The following is a 19,071-nucleotide window of genomic DNA, read 5'->3' on the forward strand; positions in this document are numbered from 1 at the left end:
CGCTAGGGGAAGCATTTAAATTAATAACTAAATTCTCTCACTTATCAGATTACTCTATTAACTGGACAAAATCAACATTATTACCTATTACAGAAAATTCATGGAATCCTACAAGTCAGGATCCACACTACTCCTTTCCTACAGGTAATTTAAAATACTTAGGTGTTAAAATTTCACCTAAGTTAACTGAATTAACTTCTTTAAATTTTTCACCATTATTGGATAGTATCCGTAGTGACCTGGAACGCTGGAATAATCTTCCGATCTCTTTAATAGGACGGATAGCTACTATAAAAATGAAAGTTTTACCAAAGATTAATTATTTATTTTCAATGATTCCATTTAAACCTACGTCTAACTGGTTCCAATCGCTGGACTCTGCTATCATAAAATTCTATTGGAATAAAAAAAAAGCCAAAATTAGTCTATCTACTCTTCAGGAAAGTAAATCTAAAGGAGGTTTAGAGGCACCAAACTTTATGTACTATTATCTAGCTAATCAACTACAATATCTTGTGCTATGGACACAACCCAACAGAGATACTAACTGTTGGTTGGAATTGGAGCAGAAGGATTGTAATAATCTTAGACTGTCAGATTTACTCTTTATTACAAAATCAATAAGACGACATAATTGTTTTAAAAACCCAATGATAGCCGCCACCCTGACTGCCTGGTGGAAGGCATTAGAAATTACAAACTCCCAATTGGCGCCCTGTGGGCTCTCTCCCATTTGGCATAACCCCGACTTTCAACTTAATAATCAGTCGTTCCATTTAAGCCTATGGGAGCAGAAAGGAATTACACACCTTCATCATCTTTTCTCAGATAATAAGTTTATATCATATACAAACTTGGTCCAGAAATATGAAATAAAAAAGGGAAATTTCTTACATTATCTGCAAGTTAAAAATATGGTTAAGAAACAAATCCCAACACTTCAAGATACGCTCCAACTGCCTGTCTTAGCTAAAGATATTATAAAGCTTTCTCCAACAACAATAAAGAAAATATCAAAAATATATAAGTTATTTTTATACACAAATAAAACGTATTTACCGACTTTAAAATGGGAAAAAGACTTGTCTATAGTTCCGGAACCAGACTTTTGGACCCAAATCTGTGAAAATGTATTTAAAATGACCAAACAGACAAATTTGCAACTTATCCAATATAAGATACTTCATAGAACATATATTACACAATATATGATGAAAAAAATGGGACTCTCTGACTCCGACATTTGTCTCCAGTGCTCACAAAACACTGCCGATACTTATCTTCATGCTTTATGGTCATGTACTCCAGTGCTGCATTTCTGGACTAAAATCTTGGAAAAGCTCGCTGATATATTAAACTGTAGGCTTCCTTTATCTCCAAGACTGTGTTTACTAGGTGACTTAACAATAACTGAGCGACCATGTAAACAATCTCAATCTATATTTATAGCCCTTACTATTGCTAAAAAAATAATCCTTGTCAATTGGAAAAATAAACAATCTCTAAATATCGACCACTGGTTAAACTTACTAATAAATTATATCTCAATGGAAAAAATCTCTGCCTTAAATAAAAATCAAGTATCAAGATTTAAACAAATATGGTCTATGTACATAGAATATTTTAATCTCAATTTGGCAACTTAATCCTGCCAAGATTCTGCCTGTTAACGAGAGCCACCACATCGTTACAACTTCTGTTTTCGCTGCTCCTGTATTTGGTATTTTGTATCTGATTGTTTTTATTTTTATATAGTCAGGAACCTAGTTGCTGCTAGTGGGCTCGAGCATACCACACTATACGACACTATACTCAATAACTCCTTAAGATCTATTTCTAGTGGGCACTAAGCATCAACACTTGGTGTTACTGCATGCTAATTAGTCAATTTTCTTGACGCCGTCCCCTGTGGTCGGGCGGGGGTGGTTCTGCCCCCCCCCCCCCCCCCCCCCCCGTTGTCTGCTCGGTGGCGGTTGCGTCTTGGCCGCTCCCTGGGCCCCCTGTGGGGTGCGGTGTTGGGGTGCTTCCCCTGGTGCCCGGGGCGGTGCCGTCCCGGCGCGGTCCGCTGCTCCGTGCCCGGCGGCGCGGTTCGGGGTGGGTGGGCCTCCGGTGTGCCCCGTGGTTCCCTCTCCCCTCCCCCTTCCTCCCCCCCGTCGCCTCTCCCTCCTCGCCTCCTCCCGCCCATCCTCCTCTGCCTCCCGGTCCCTTTTCCCTTGTCGCCCTCCCTCCTCCTCTCCCCCCCCGCCTCCTGCCCTGCAGCCGCCCTTTCGCCTTCTTGTCGTCTTCTCCCCGCTTCCCCCGCCCCCCCCCCCCCCCTTCCCTGTCTGCCCTGCGGCCCCTCCCCCTCCCTCTCCCTGGGCCTGGGGCTCCCTCCCCGGCCCGGGCGTCGGGCTCCGGGGGCCGGGCGAGGGTTTGGGGCCTGCCCCGCTCCGGTATAACTCCTGGTGCCCCGGGCGGGCCCCGGTGGCTGGTGGGCTGTCCGGTAGCCCTGCTGCGCTGGCTGTCCGCCCATTGTGGTGCCGGGTGGATGAGGTGGGGGGCGGCGGGGGGTGGGGGTGCTGGGGGGCGGGCGTGCCACCTACACCCGCCGGGTTGGGTGAGGCCCCGCTGGTCGCTCCTCTTACTCACTTCACTAGCTTGCACTATACACTTTGTAAATATACACATAGGGCACACAACACATTTCTTGGTGGGGTGGGGAAGGGTGGAAACACCGTCTTCACCCTTCAACTCCCCTCCAATTTTAATGCACCTCACGTCCAAGGGGAGGGGTGAGTTGGGGCGGGGAGCCATCAGAGGGGATGGACTGCAGTGCCTGGCAGCGCTGTGGTCCCCCCCATTTGTGTCCCTGCCCCACCACTTTGTCCCTCCATTCCCTTTTTTAATGCACCACACATATACATATTCATTTTTTGGGGGGGGATACGGGTGTGTCGGAGTAGGGGAAATTTTTTCCCTCTGCTCCGACTCACCTGCTCCCAATTTTAATGCACCACACGCACACACTTGTATATACACTGGGTGGGGCCACATTCACGGTGTAAGGGTAGAGCTCGCCAGTCGGCGAGCTGGCGGACTCAGTAACAGGGTTAGGTGTCACTTGTACTCTGGCGTGACGACCGGGGCCTCTCCCCACCGGGCTCGGTGTTCTGGTGTCCCGCCTTCTCCCCTGGTGCTTCCTCCTCTGCTTCCCCCCTCCCGCCGCGGTGCAAATCTCGCGCGGCTGGAGGTGGGGTGGGCACATCTTCCCTCTCTGCGCTGCTGCCCGGTGCCGGTTTCCGGGGGGGGGGTGGGGGGTTCTCGCGGGGGGCCGGGTTCGCGGGGGGGGGGGTGGCGGCCGTCGGGGGGGGGCGGCTTGTTTGGGGGGGGGGTGGAGGTATGGGTGGGTGGGGGGTTGGGTGCTGGGGGTCGGGGTGTGTTCGGGGGTTTGGGGGTCGGGGGTGGTGGGGCCTGGGTCGTGGTGGATGGCGGGTTTGGGTGGGGTGCGGGGGGGTCGTGGGGGGATGGGGGCTGGGGACCGGTGGGGCGCTGTGGGGGCCCGCTGGGCCTCGTTCTGCGGCCTTGGGCTCGGGGGTGTGGGCCGGGGCTGGGGCGGGGGGTGTTCCGGGTATCTGGGTCGGCTCGCTGACCGGTGTCCGCTCGGGTGGCTTGGGGGTGGCCTTGGTGCTGCCGCGGCCTGGGGATTCCGGGGGGGGTGGGGGGGGGGGGGGGGGGTGCTCGCTTTGCTGGACCGCGGTTGACGGCTTCTCTCTTTGGTGGTGGTCCTTATGCATGCCAGATCCGTCGCACCAGCATCTACTGAAACTCAACAGAAGTACCCTCTCCCTCCCACAGCCCCTTGAATCAGTTGGTGCTGGTGTCTGTGGTTCTCACTTTTCTTTATCTATCCTTCCCTCCTTCCTCTCTTTAGTTTTTCCTCTGGTCACTTGAGATCTTAATTTATTAGAAGTATGAGGTTTCTGGGGTTGGCATAAGACTCCGGTTTTGTAACCACGCAGGAGGGGTCTTGTTGGTGCTGGACTTCACTTTGATGGATTGGATGTACTGGCTTCTATTGATCTCACTCTGCCTTATCGATCCTTCCCTCCTTCCTCTCTTTAGTTTTTCCTCTGGGCTCTTGAGATCTCGCTAAATTTGCTGGAATTTAGAGGCTTCCGGGGTTGGCGTAAGACTTTGATTTTGTAATCATGGGGAAGGCAGGAAGTGTTTGGTCGGTGCTGGATGTCACTTTGATTTACCTTTCTTTTCTCTTTATTTCTTTTTTTTCTGACCTTTTCTCTGGTCTCCTGACCATTTAAATCTCACGACTCTGGCAAGATTCTGAAGTACCTGGTTAAGGCGAAGGGTAATGGGATATTTATAAGGTTTTAGGTGAATGAATGAGTATAAATTTATACGTATTTGCACGCACGCACGCAAACGCACGCAAACGCACACACGCAAACGCACGCACGCACGCAAACGCACGCACGCAAACGCACGCACACATACACACACACAAAAAAAAAAAAAAAAAAAAAAAAAAAAAAAAAAAAAAAAAAAAAGGAAAAGAGCAATGATGACAAGACGTTGAATCGGTAAGACTACCGAATGAACAATTCTGAGCTCTTCAAAAAAAAAAAAAAAAAAAAAAAAAAAAAAAAAAAAAAGATGGGAATTACCTGAAATTCAGTCTAGTGCGCTTCATTAGAATAATAAACAAGCAATTGGGAAATAAATGATCTTAGTTGTGACAGTTTCAATAAAAACAAAACTTATTTATTGCCCCTGATGAATGCATTATTAAGTCTTAAGTCTCCATGGCATATTCTTTATTATTCTATTGCTCTTTCAAATTTCCATGCATAATGAACTAATTTCCTCAAGTCGTCTAATGTTCTTAATTTTAACATAAAAAAAGCAACCAAATAATCTTTTTAAACATGATAATAAATCTGTTTATTTGAAATGACTATTTTAAGTTTGGATAGAAAAACGTTTAGGTTGTAAGATTAAGGAAATCATCTTTTAATGTTACAATAATAGTCATTTTTTTAAATAGGAAAAAGTCAAATCACAGGAATAACATTTTATTTTTATGTGAAAAATATGTAATATCAATTAATTTGTATTTTTTCCTGGGAAGAAAAGTTGTAATATTACAGAATAGATTTTGATTTGTACAAGGGGGATATAAAATATAATATTTATTACATTGGAAGAAAATAAACAAAAAAAAACAAAAAAATAACAAAATATATAGATAAGTCATAACACAAACATGGAATATTGTAATTTAAAAGAATAAATGTGCTTCTTTTTCTCAATAAAGTCGTTTTTACAAAAGGAATAAGTTCAATATTATTGTGATATATTTGTAATCTGACATTAATATAACTTGTAAGATTAAGAGAATTAAGGTGTAAATTTATATCATTGCATATTTTGTTATGGAAAAAGTCAATAACAGTCATAATACCGTTTTGTATTTACAAGAAAAACATTATGCGAACACGTTTTTTTTCCGCACAAAAGTTGCAATTTCAAAATATTCATTTTTTGCTTTGCCATTGCCTTTATTAAACATAATTACACATCCAGCAAAAGCTCATTTTCTGCTTGAATCACACCATGAGTGCAAATGCACTCAAGTATTCTTCATCCATCAAAGTTTTTTTCTTTGATGGCGTCGCTTCTCGGACAAACTGTCATTCTAAGCACTTTAGCGGCGGCCGCTATTTAAACCTGAAACCTGCCGCTTCTGTCATCCGGCATGACTAACAGGCTTTGGCATGCTGAGACGTGGACGCGTCCCGGCTTGGACAAACACTTTCCGTCTGATTGACCCTCTATCCACACACATACGCAAATTGAATGCAAAAAAATATACGCACACGAGGAGATGATGTCAAACGCAGCCTGTCAAAATTGTTGACCATATTAGGTTTGTCATGTATTTGTCATTGGCAGAAATTAGCATTGTGCAAGACCTCATATAATCAATACTTCAGAGCCCTTGACGCTGGTTTATATTTGTGATGAGATAGTCTTTGCCCCGCCCCCTTGTGTACTCCCAATCAGCTTCTTATATGCCAGTCTATCCGCTGCATCTCATCCAAACGTGCAATATGACAGATGAACATTACTCATAATCAACAGCACGTCCCCCTGTGCACTCACCAGCTTAATAATGCCAATCCAGCCATCAATCAAATCAAATTGCAACCTGTCCACAGCTGTGTCCATCCATCGATCCGTAATATTAGCACGTTCAATCCGTTAATCAACCAAAATGGCTATCTAGCTTTCTGTCCAGCCAGTCAACTGAATGATCTTAGTTAAACACATCAGTTAATCTTTCTAACGACCTAATTAGCCATCAAAAAGATGAAGTTAGTCAATCAATACCAACAACTGTCCATCGAGCCTGAAGATGAATTGAGTAGATATTGATGGACAGTATCTATCTCTATCGCCACGTCCATTGGTCATTGATTAATCAGTTAATCAATCAATCAATCAACCATTGCCTTCCACAAACTCAATTTGCTCGAGTTGAACTCAATCAATCCATTGACCTACTTAGCCATCCGTAAAATGAATTTGATCAACATATCAATCAATCAATCAACTTCTTTCTCATAACATACAACTTGATTTAAAAAACAAAAAAAAACAACAACAAAAAACAGCCACCTATTTGTATGCATAGCCCACCATCTCTCACACACACACGCTCACGCACGTTTGTCTTTGTATCATCGCGGGGACTTCTCATTGACATAATGTCTTTCCCTAACCAAAAATGATTGTCTTACCCCCATTCCTTACCCTAAGTTCAACCATAACCCAATTCAAACCTAAACTCTAAAACCAAATCTTGACCCTCAAAAAGAAGTCTGAACTTGTGTAGACCACCAAAACGTCCCCACAATGTCAAGTCGGTTCCCACAATGGCAGTTAAACCTGGATAAACACGCGTGCATGGGCCCCACAAAGTAGCAAAGACAAAGGCGCACGCACACACAGGTAACCTTTGACTTTCTCCCGCGGCCGTGCACTGCGATTGCGGGCAGCAGGAGGCGGCGACAGCTTGCCTTCATTTAGCTAATCGGATGACTCTCCCTTCCTTCCTAATCCGAGACACCGGCTGCCGTGAGGCTGCCGGCTTGCACTCGCCACCGACCGCACACTCCCGCTTGCCTACTTGTTGAAAACGCACGCACGCACATGCGCACGCGCCGTCATGGGAGAAAGAGATAAAAATAAAATAAAATAAAAAAGCAGAAAGTGGGCTTTCGTTCTGCATATATGAAACTTGTTGGAGTCGTGTGGGAGTACAAAAAGCCAAACAAAAAAAGGTAAATAAGGCATCTTGTGTCTGTCTGCTGTGATGAGCTGACGTTGAATGCTGCATATAAATGCGTGAAAATGAGCACAAACGCTCGTGTTCAGCACCAGGGATAGCTCTCGTCACGTCACTTTTTTTTTTTTTTTTTTTAGTACCACGGACAGCCCCGAATCCCCACTTGGCGCCACTTTTTGCGCAAATAGTTTCACATCTCCCATCCGGAATTCCCACAGGGGGGGTGTGGAGAAGTGCGCCGCCGAGACGCCACTCACCGTGTTATCCTCCTCGTCGCAGCCATGAGGTTAACATCCACTTTTCCGCGCGCTGTCAGCGGCTGCTCCGCGTGGGCCCCGCGCCACCCGCGAGACAATCCGGCAAATAACATCCATGCAAAGTCATCCAGATGCCTGCGTGACCGGGGCGGGCGAAGCGACTCCTCGAGAACGAGAAGAGGGCGCAGACTTCCGGGAGCGTCTCTTTTGCTTGCGCAGAAATCCTTTTCGAGCGGAGGTGCTCGAGCTGTGTTGCAGAGTAACAGGACACCTCCTCTTGTGTTCCCCCTCTGCTTTGACAACCGGAGCCAGGAGGTAGCAAGTGGAGGGCGGTGGAGAGAGAGAGAGAGAGACAGACAGACAGAGAGAGAGAGAGAAAGAGAGAGAGAGCAGGCACAGCTTCAGGATTTTTTTCTTTCCTAGGTCTAAAGGAGGCTTGACCGATGCATAGCAGAGTGGTGAAAAAATCAATTATAAATATGTTGTATAATATCAAAAATAGAGCTTAACTGGGGCTCCACAGATTTTTGAGGTGGCTATTGCACCACCGAGAGAGACAGACAAACCGAGGGATGAGATGCAGAGTCACTCTTAAAAGATTATTAATTACTGCAAGGGAAGAAAAGAAGCATGTGGAGTCTACTGATAATTGGAAGGTAAAAGGGGAAAAAGTCAAGTATACCATACAAATGCCCCCGCTAGCATAATGCTAATACACAATGAAAAAAGACAGAGACAGGTTTGATGATTAGCATCCATAGTTGTTAGAGCAAAACAAGTAAACAAATAATCTAACAAAACTTAGTCGTGTATTCTTTATCCTCTGCAAAAAATGAGTAATAAGATTTCATTGTGTAGTCTTCTTTGTGTGTGGAGGACTGTATTATACTGCCCCCGTTGGCCAAGAAGGGTACACCAGAAGTAGCAGCAAAAGTACAAAAAAAGTGGCAAAAACTTTTTATTTCTTTACGTTTGATCTAAATATGCTATATAAATTATAATAATGTCAAGTGCTATGTATACAAACATTTTGGAGTCCCTACATACTTTTTTGTTTTTGAGGGGGACCCCAAATTGTTCATGAAAAATAAAGTAGAAAAAAACTCATTTAAAACGCATTTTTAATGTAAGGATGTAACGATAAGGACAATATCGTGATATTAAAACTGCCACAATATTGTCGTCGTCATGTTCCCGATATTTAAATGCAACACATCTGTTCAAAAAGTCAGATTGATTTCCATTTGTGGAGTTCTAGCACCCTCTCGTGGCTGTTTTTTTTTTAGTGCAATTTAATTTTTATTAGGGATGTTTTGGCCCTTCTGTGTTTAAAATCTGCTCCAATGTTAATCAAAACATGTTTACCATTATTAAATAACGGTTCTCATTTTCATGCATACAGATGTGGTCTGTCCCTCCCTCGGTTTGATTTTTGAATGAAATTCTGTGCCTATATGGAATACAGGTGTTAAGTAGAAGCTCCATTAAAATCAAAGTGCAGTGCCAGCAGTGTTTGTGCACTGCAGCTCTTTAGAGCCGTTTAAATGCATCTGCCGTAAAACTCCTAACAGGTACATGGCAAATGACAAGGGCTGTTGGTTTCCACTGTGGAGCGATGCCTACTTTATCGCCGTGCGGTTTTATTAATCAGCCCATTTAATACAACTTTGCGTTTTGACTCACTCTCGCCTGTTTCAACGTAAGACGAGTGACGAGTGAAAAGCTGCCAAGGGTAGTTAAAAGTCTTTTCTTAACAGGGCGCCATTTTGGCTGAGAGTTACATCGCTTTTGGTAAACGGCCAGCTAAGTGGAGCTTTATTGTCATAATAAACGGATTATAGTAGCAAAGAAACAATGAACTAATAAAAAATGTTCCGCGATATAATAATAATAACCATGTGAGACTTGATATTAAAAAAAAAACAAAAAAAAAAAGGACGGGTCCCAAAGTGCCTTGGGGCAGACTCGCGCGGCCTTACTGGAATGCGGCACTTTGTCTTGTGCCAGTAAATTGTGATCGAATGAGTAATAGCCCAAAGAAGACCATCTGCTCGGAGATATTACCTTCTTTATTTTATAATTTGATGTCAAACTTGCGATGTGATGGATGGAGGCAGTGAGCCAGAGCAGTCTAATCACTGCGGACCTCGTCGTCCGTCCATCTGCTCTTGGGATTGCAGTCAAGATTCCGCCGATGCTATGAGCAGCATATTTCCGCAAATGGTGTGATTTATAGGGCAAGGCATAAATCCACATTGTTTTTGTGCATTTTAAGGTGCCATCAAAGCTGCGGCAAATAGGAAAGTAGTAATTAGTATCTAGGAAGTATGTTGACGTGCTCCATCTTGACTGTGCTAACATATTTGCCATGGAGGTGCTTAGCTTATCTTAGCTGATCTTAACTTATTTTAGCTTAACCTGGGATGTTAGCCGAATGTATCTTCTTATAGAGGCTGGCGATTTCAAGAATGAATAGCTCATGTTGTTTAATGAATATGCAAAAGTGTCCGCTTTCACCCCAGAATCTCCAATCAATCTTGTCTGTGTAGCTTCGCCACACCGAGGAACCAAAGATTTAGTTATCGGTATCAGCAGGTCACTAACTTAACCTATACAGGAGTCTGCAACCTGGCTCGGGAGCCACGTGTGGCTCTTTCGTCCCTGTTATGTGGATCTCTTTAAATAATAATAATAATAAAAATTAAAAAAAAATTATATTGTATTTTCAAGATAAAATATTCTTCAATTTGATTTAAGTAAAAAAATAATAATTAAATATTTAAAAAAATCTAAATTTTTAAGTTGTCAGAGAGAGAGAGAGAGAGATGACAGGTAGATGAAAAGGTTTTTAAAGATACTGAAAAATGACTATAAAATCTCCAAAATTAAAGTGTAAAAGCAAAAAAAAAAAAAAAGCCATAAAATGTCCAACAAATGAAGAGAGGCATAAAATTTCCATATGCGCAAAAAATTTGCAAAAATGTCAGAAATTTGACAGAAATGTATGAAAAATTACAACAACAAAATCCAAAAATACATGACGAAAGGTAGAAGAAAATAAATCTACATATTGGATGCTGCATATGGTGCAGCTCTTATTATTAGCTCTAAGACCCTCACTGTTTTCTTCATCACAATCTTCAAATGTTGTGCGGCTCAATACAAATTTTTGGTTATATATTTGACAGGAAAGGTTGCTGACCCCTGCTCTAATATGTACATTTCTAGACACCACAATAGGAATACTTACAAACTCAGAGTTGCCTCAACAGTCACAAGTCAAACTCTTGTCATTAGAATTCAGATGATGTCTTCAATTGCTGGCTGAGAAGACTCCAAGCAGTGAAGCTGCAGGGCCGACTTGGGGGCAGTCCAATTAGAGCCCCTCCAGTTCACCACTGGGATCTTACCCGTGTGTCCATCTGCTCGATGGGATTACAAACAAATCCTATTGAGCTCCGGGAATGGCAAGCAAAAGATCAGTGGGCCAAAGCTGATCATGGCAAACTATGGTTTGTTTTTTCTTCTGATTTTTAAAAATGCAGCCACCATTCAGAATGAGCATGGTAACATTGAATTAGCTCTCCAGTGACCATTAAAAAGTTGGTGAGTGAGTTTGAATTTGGCTAAAATGCTGAACATTTTTTCATATTAACAAAACTGAAGCAGAGATTTAGCCAAATCTTCACTTAAGTTCCCTGTCAAAAAGGTGCCAAAAAGACTTATGATCATTCATATTTATATAGTGAGAGAGAATTTGATTATTAAATGTTATAGTGAGGCTTGTGGCATCCCTTTTAACTTGAACATGCTTGGAAAAAGCTGTCTGAAAGTGATAATTATCCCTCCAAATCAGCAAGATGAGAATAAATCTCATTGCAATTTCCCAATTCTGAAGTAGTGATTGGATCCTAACGCATGAATAAAACGTCCCGCCGCAACCTTTTTTTGACAATTTGCAACCCCATTTGCCGGAGAACTGTGAAAGCTTTTGGGCCGATGATGTAAGCCGGCTGACGAAAAGCAGCGGCGGGGCACGGAGGGAATGCGACGGAGCGCGCGGAAATCGCACAGAATGCGACAATGAAGCAAGAAAAATGGATAAAAGCGTCGACGACGGCGGCTGTTGCGCGCAAGTTACGACGTGTGAAAGAAAGATGTGACGGGAGATTAATTTCCTCTTTTGCCCCGATGGGTTTTAATGGCGCGGGTGAGGCGAGGCTGCGAGATGAAGAGAAGTGCTTGGGCCCTTTATTGGTGACCAGTGGCGATGAAGCCATGAAGAAGTGGGCAGGTGGAGGGGGGTTGAAACTAGCAAATACGTGAGGACCTGAGCCACAACAGGAATTCAAACTGGTGCCCGCTATGTCGTGGTTCAGCATTATGTTGTGTTTTATAACATGCTACATAAAAAAAAAATAGGATAATAGTTTGACACAAGTCGTCAATTTAGAGCTTATATAACATTGTTCAGTTATTATTCCCCAAAAATAACTAAAAACAGTTAACTCATTTGCTCCCAAAACCGTGTAAATATGTTCTATTTGAAATGTTTTAAGTGTCCCAAAGACGTATTTATACATTTTTTTGGTTTGTTTGTTTTATGTTACATCATAGTGTAGGCTTTGTTACAGCCTCTGAACTGCAGAGAACGGTTAAAGAAATGGTGCGTGTTACACAAACGGCCAGCAGGTGGCAGCGGAGCAAAGGAGATCAACCAGGGCCATGTTGAAAAAAAAGCTCAATTACTCCCAATTCTAAATAGATTTGTGAATAATAATGAAACCTAGCTATATTCTAATGCCAATTGCTGCAAAACGTAAACAGATGGAAATATACTTATTTTTTCCTGATGAAAGAAGAGACTTTAATCTGGCAACAAAAGCGAGTACACCCCAAAGTGAAAACGCCGCTAGTTACCTGATTGTTATATTCTTGCATTTGTTTTATTTGAATCAAATAGTGTTGAAAACACATTTTATTATACATAATCGTAACCTTTAGGTTTTTTTTTTTTTTTTTTAAACAATGTTTTTAAGCTCTCTGTAACACTGAGATTTCTTTTAAATGTAGATAAAAAAAATAATCTATTATACTAATTCTCGTTTCAAACGTATTCCCCGATATAAACGCAACGGGGTTTCACTGTAGATGGTTGAAGCAAAATTGTTGGTGCTTAAAAAAAAGAGAGGAAATCAACTACCACACAAATGTAAAAATAATTTAGGAATATGGAATTTTCATTACTTTTTTTCCCAATATTTTGTATAAAGGGGAAAAACACAGGATGAGCTGAGAAACTGACTGACTTCAGAGCTTCCAGTGTAAAATGTATTGTTTCATTCCGATGTGAAATAATGAAGAAATATTGTGGGCAGTTTGCCTGCTTTGCCCTTAGGTCACATACTAAAAAAAAAAAGAAAAAGTGGGGCTTAAATGGAGGTGCTTATGAAAGGGTGCATTGTTCTCTTTTCAAAGACGCTTTACCTTAATCGAAACAAAATTGCCTCTGTGGGGATTTTATGATAAATATTGTGTGCGACTGCCGGGGCAGCAGTGCACTCATTCATCATTCAAATCAAACAATAGCGCAGAGAGTGAGGCGGACTGCGTTCTGATAAGAATGACTGAACGTTTTAGAGAGCGAAAAAAATAAAAAATAAATACACCACACAGGAGTTTGCTGTGCCTGCTAATATTAAATGTAAATTGTATGGTCAGATGTATAGGGACATGAGAATAAAAAGTTTTATTTTGGAGTTACATTCTGAACTGTCATACACATGTAAATCGCCGCTGCTATGTGAAAAACACGTCTGTTTTTGTCTTCTTTTTTTTTTTCCTTTTTTTTTTTTTTACATTTTATGTTTTGGGGATGAAACCGATTGCAGACTTCTCAAAAACAATGTAAAAAACAAAAAGACAAAAATTGACATGTTTTTCACATAGTAGTGACTAAAGAAAAGTTAGGATTAATATAGACATTACAGTAAAGTGTTTCTAATATGTACTTAGATTAATTTTTATACAGGACTGTCTTAGAAAATTAGAATATTGTGATAAAGACCATTATTTTCTGTAATGCAATTAAATAAGCAAAAATGTCATACATTCTGGATTCATTACAAATCAACTGAAATATTGCAAGCCTTTTCATTATTTTAATGTTGCTGATTTATGGCTTACAGCTTAAGAAAATTCAAGTATCCTATCTCAAAATATTGGAATATTTCCTCAGACCAAGTAAAAAAATGCCATAATCAGCAATATTAAATATTTAATGAAAAAAAAAATAATAATAATAATAATAAATACAATGAAAACAGCAGGTGCCCCAAAATTGAGCCCTGTGGAACACCGGATGAGAGTGGGGCAGAGCAGGAATTACCAGATTTCTTCTCGAGCTATTTTCAACACTTCAATTCAATTGGTTAATAACGCGAAACAATAACAGACGATCTGGGGGCTGGCCAATAACATTGATTTGTTTAAAATGATAAAAAAAATAATTTTTTTTACCATATTTGGACATATGAGGTTTCCACCCGATGTGTGAAAGTGAATAAAAATAAATAAATAAAATCTCTAGCAGGTTGAATTAATTTTATATACTGGCCTGTCAAATTTGTGTTAACTAAACATATTGTTGGCCTGTTAATTATGTTTTTTAATTATGGTTCCCTTATTGTATGTGCTGCCTTTTGGTTCAGATTGTGCATGTTGTAATAATGCAAAGGTGTCTGTCTCATTCATTCGGTAGAGCAGATGTTAATCATTTTAAAGGTTCTGCGCGTGTATAATTATGTCAGCTAAAAAAAAAAAAAGAAAAAGATTAATAACTCACATCTGGGCCCATAAAATAACGCTCTGTGGACGTTTAGCCTTAATGGCTTTCAAGATGGCTTCACTCCCATATGCCTAGGAAAAAAAAAGCCTTATAAATCATATGGAAAGGAATTAAGCACCGTAAGCATAACACTACTCCATTTTTTTTTTTTTTTTTTTTTTACAACGTGTGTCGTAAATCCAACAGTGTGTTTTTGGTTGCCCAACTTCCCACTTTTGACCACAGTAATGTGACGCGGTGATGCAGAGACGTCGCCATCCCGCTTATTCAAGTTTTTCTCGTTTTTGAAAAACACAGACACGCGCAATGGGTGTGTTGAGGCTGGGGGAAAGCTGACACAATATCCCCCCTCAGGCCTGACTTATGGTCCACATTTCCTCCCTAATGAGAGCAGGAGGTAATAGCGGCACAATGCCGCGGGCTGTTTACCGAAGAAAGAGAATATATACGGCGTGAACTTTACATTTGTGTGTGTGTGTGGCTTTAAATTGGGTGCCTGACACCAAACAAATGTATATTCTTGTTATATATGTACCAACAAATACACTCGATAGATAAATAGACCAGTGACTTGATAGCTAGTTAGCTTAATAGCTAAACTGCCACCTTGATAGCTAGCTAGCAACACAGCTAGCTAGCTTCATAGATAGACAGCTAGCTTGACAGATCGGAAAAATTAAATATAAAAAATACAACAAATAAATGTAAACTGAATAAGAACATTTACACTGAAAGATTCAAATGAATTATTTATGTTTTTAAGAAGCAAACCAAAATGGCTTCCTGATTGAAAACACCAAATCTCCATTTCAAAACTTTTTTTTTGAAGGCCCTTTTTTTTTTTTTCTTGAGCTGTTGCCAGTTTCTTTTAACTTCCGAAAACAGGAAACGGGGTCATGTTAGTTGAATAAAAGATCATAACTTGAGGTCTTAGGGTGCAGGATTGATGTGTCCGGGCCAGATGGATAAATCGATGGGTGGTTATCTCCTGCGGGCTTGTGCAAAGGGGTCTGATTCATGTATTTGTTGGGTCGGAAATATCCACTCGCTGGTCACAACATTAGGTACTATTGCTTTGATACTGTCGGGGCAGTACAATGATGGAAGCATTGCGTGACTTACAGGCACAAACTGATCGTCTGAGAAAAAAGAAGTCATATGCAGGCTGCAGGCACATTTAATATTCAGTGTGGCCTGAAAGGACATTGAGGCACGCCCCCCTTTTCTCACTTATTGTTCCTCTTTGTTGTCATTCTGTACATTTGTGCATTTTTTTGTTTGTTTTTGTTTTCAAGATTCTCTTAAAATGAAAGTTTGTGATGTCTCTGTAGAATAGCAATAATTATGTAATCTCTTCTAATGTTTGTTTGGAGCTGTCTTACGTTGTTCTTTTAGAGACAAAATTAACGCATTCACTGCCAGCCCAAGTAAAAAAGAAAAAAAAAAGGACCTTTGACTCTCTATAGCCATCAATGGCAGTGAATGAATTTCAACTGTGATCAGAGCAGGACTAATAGATCATAATGAGAAAATTGCCTGTAAGAAATGGCACTTGTGGAGAGGAGCCAACAATTTTAATCAAGTAATAATTATAGTTTATGACTCCAGTAGAGTAAAAAGTTAGCCCTCCAAATATTACACAAATCTCTGTGTAATGATGAATGATAAAGTGGGCTTTGTGAAAATATGCCAAACGGGGAACATTCAGAGTATTGATGACTAAGCATAGATTTGTCTCAAAGCCTTTTGTTAAAAAAAAGAAAAACTAACCAAACCCAGTGGGAGCCTTTTTTTTCTATTCAAGTCCTTCTTCCTTCTTTCAATCACACAAAGCAAGTAGCCGGAGTTATTCAGTGCAGCTGCAGTGCGACTCAGTGGGACGGGGTGGGCCTAAGTGCTTCTGTAAAGGGCGCCACCTGGGGGGTTTTGACTGCGGAAAAGAAAATGGTGGAAGAGTGCAAAAAAAAAAAAACTCCCTCCCTGTCTCACTGGAGAGGGAAGCACAAATGTAAGTTGACTTCCACGTGAATATAACAGTTTGCTAATTTTTTTGGAAAATTGTGACATTATAAGGCAGATTTTCAAAAGTTGTGGCAGATAATGTTCCACCCCACTCCTGTAGGAGGCAGTCATGAGTATTGTGTTGATAATTGTATATTTGCAATTGTTCTAAAGTGGATCAAGGTTGATTAGAAACTTCAAAAGTCACCAAAAGAGCAACAGCAGGTTTCTGCAAAAAACTCACAGCCCATTAAAAGTCAGGAAGTCCCCCCCCAATCCCCAAATCATCTTAATTACTGTGTGACAACAACAACAACAAAACATACTAAAGTCAAACTTTCCATTCCCACGAGTCAGAGAAAAAAACTCTGTCACGAAAGGCTTTGAGCAAGGGAAAAAGTATTCCGGTGACAAAGTGTTCTTTTCAAGTCGACTTTTGTAAATACAACTTCATTAAGCTTGGCAAATCTGAAAAAAACATAACAAAAAAAAGAGTTGACTGATTTCTCTTTGTGTATTCCCTCAAGTAAAAGATGAAAACTTCTTCTAGTTCTTGCAAGGTTCAATTTTCCAGGACAGGAAACCAAATGAACACGTCGAAGGTTTTCGAAAAGTGAAGACAATGGAGTCAGAGAGGCAAACTCCTTTTTTTACAGATGGATTAATGATTCCTTCCTGGTTATTTAGGCCATATTTCACAATGAATACATGCAATAATTTGGCTGCATAATTCAGTAAGTCAACCAATTCCTTCCATGATGGTATAAGAAAGTCTGAAAAGCTTTTTCCTTTTCCACAACATCCATCCATCCATCCATTTTCTTGACCGCTTATTCCTCACAAGGGTCGCGGGGGCTGCTGGCGCCTATCTCAGCTGGCTCTGGGCAGTAGGCGGGGGACACCCTGGACTGGTTGCCAACCAATCGCAGGGCACACGGAGACGAACAACCATCCACACACACGCACAAGCACACCTAGGGACAATTCGGAGCGCCCAATTAACCTGCCATGCATGTCTTTGGAATGTGGGAGGAGACCGGAGTACCCGGAGAAGACCCACGCGGGCACGGGGAGAACATGCAAACTCCACCCAGGAAGGTCCGAGCCTGGACTCGAACCGGAGACCTCAGAACTGGGAAGCGGACGTGCTAACCACTCGACTACCGTGCCGCCCTTTCCACAACATATATTGACATTTATACGATTTAAAAATCATAGAAAATTGATTTAATTTGCTCATAATTAAGTCCACGAAGCAATCTTCGTTTCCCATAATGATATTAGAACAAATGAACTCTCCACAGTTAAGAATATTTCACTTTGAAAGCATGCTCCATGCCGGCGGCGTTAAAGCCTCTAAAAATATCAAAGGCTTTTGATTGACTCTGCAAAGGTCATGTGATTACCATGCTAATGGGAAAAGATCACTCTTTACGACTCGTCAAATGAACCTTTGCCACCACACACGCGCACGCAGTCACTTAGATAAATACTCGCGTCGCCCGGTGCGTGCGTCCGCCCGCAAAGAAAAAGCGTGATATCATGTATATTAGTCTGCACACATTCAACACGACGTCCTCTTAAAGATGGAAGGGGATGGGGAAAAAAAAGCATGCATGAGCTTTTTGTGTTGAGTGTACTGCAGGTTAAATATAGAATGTTGTTTTGCCAACACTGTTCAAGTATGTGGTTAGATTTTATTTAAAAAATTAAAAAAAATTGAGCAGGTTTGTTATTTGTTATTTTTTGAAAATGCCTGTTTAGTTTTTATTGATTTTAGTTTTATTGCTTTTTATTTTTTTTTATTTTTTTTTTTTAATAAATATAATCCCTTCCAATAGTATTGGAACGGCAAGTTAAATAAATCCCTTTGTCGTGTCAATGTAAGTTACCGTTTGTTAATATAAACAGTACAGTGGTTTCTAATATTTATGTCTAATAGTTAAAAAAGAAAAATAAATAAAAATATGAAATGCAATGAAAACAGCCGGGGCCCTCAAATCGAACCATGAGGAACACCATATGACAGTGGGGGCAGTGCAGGACTCAGAGCAATCTAGGCTAACACAAGAGTTACCAGATTTGTTCTCAAGTTTTTTTTGTTTTTTTGTTTGTTTTTGTTTTTGTTTTTTTTAAGTACTTTGAATTGATTAATCATGCATAAAAATAAGCATGTTGAGGCAGACCAATAGCAATACTTGTTTAAAAATATAGAATTGACATGCGAGGTTTCAATGCTGTATTTTATTTTTTTTAAATTCAGTTTTAATTTCTTTTTTTGGGGGGGGGATTTTTGTTTGTTTTTATTAGATTTAGTTTTTATTATTATTATTATTATTAGTATTATTATTATTGTTATTTTAAACTACAGTCCCCTCCAAAATTATTGGAACAGCAAGGTAAATTCCTTTTTGTTTTTGCTGTATACTAAACTGAGACATTTGGGTTTCGTTTACATCTCGATTTATTAAACAACTCTGGACAACACAGCTTTTGCCAGAAGCCTCCACTTTTGAAGTTTCTAGTTGTTGCCTTTTAGATTTGATTGCTTAAATATTAGATAATGCTTTGTTTTTGGCTTTGGGTGTCACCTGTTATGCAAACACGAAGATGGTCTATGA

At 40.8% G+C, this 19,071-nt stretch overlaps 2 protein-coding genes across 7 annotated transcripts in view; one reads left to right on the plus strand and one right to left on the minus strand.

The window, feature by feature from the left end:
* The window catches only part of LOC144004698 (protocadherin-15-like), a 133,354-nt gene that overhangs the window by 102,672 nt on the left and 11,611 nt on the right, over positions 1 to 19,071 (minus strand). Inside the window, exon 1 of one of the 2 annotated variants that reach the window (XM_077502123.1) lies at positions 7,603 to 7,929. The gene's annotated coding sequence lies outside the window, so the exon portion shown is untranslated. Of the gene's footprint in view, positions 1 to 7,602; positions 7,930 to 19,071 lie in introns of those variants that run through there. The other variant, XM_077502122.1, reaches the window with a different exon arrangement.
* Positions 1 to 19,071, plus strand: part of LOC144004699 (glycylpeptide N-tetradecanoyltransferase 1-like) — a 164,569-nt gene that overhangs the window by 98,008 nt on the left and 47,490 nt on the right. The gene's annotated exons all lie outside the window — the stretch shown is intronic.

Source organism: Festucalex cinctus, chromosome 17 (assembly GCF_051991245.1).
Source record: "Festucalex cinctus isolate MCC-2025b chromosome 17, RoL_Fcin_1.0, whole genome shotgun sequence".
Classification (NCBI taxonomy): Eukaryota; Metazoa; Chordata; class Actinopteri; order Syngnathiformes; family Syngnathidae; genus Festucalex; species Festucalex cinctus.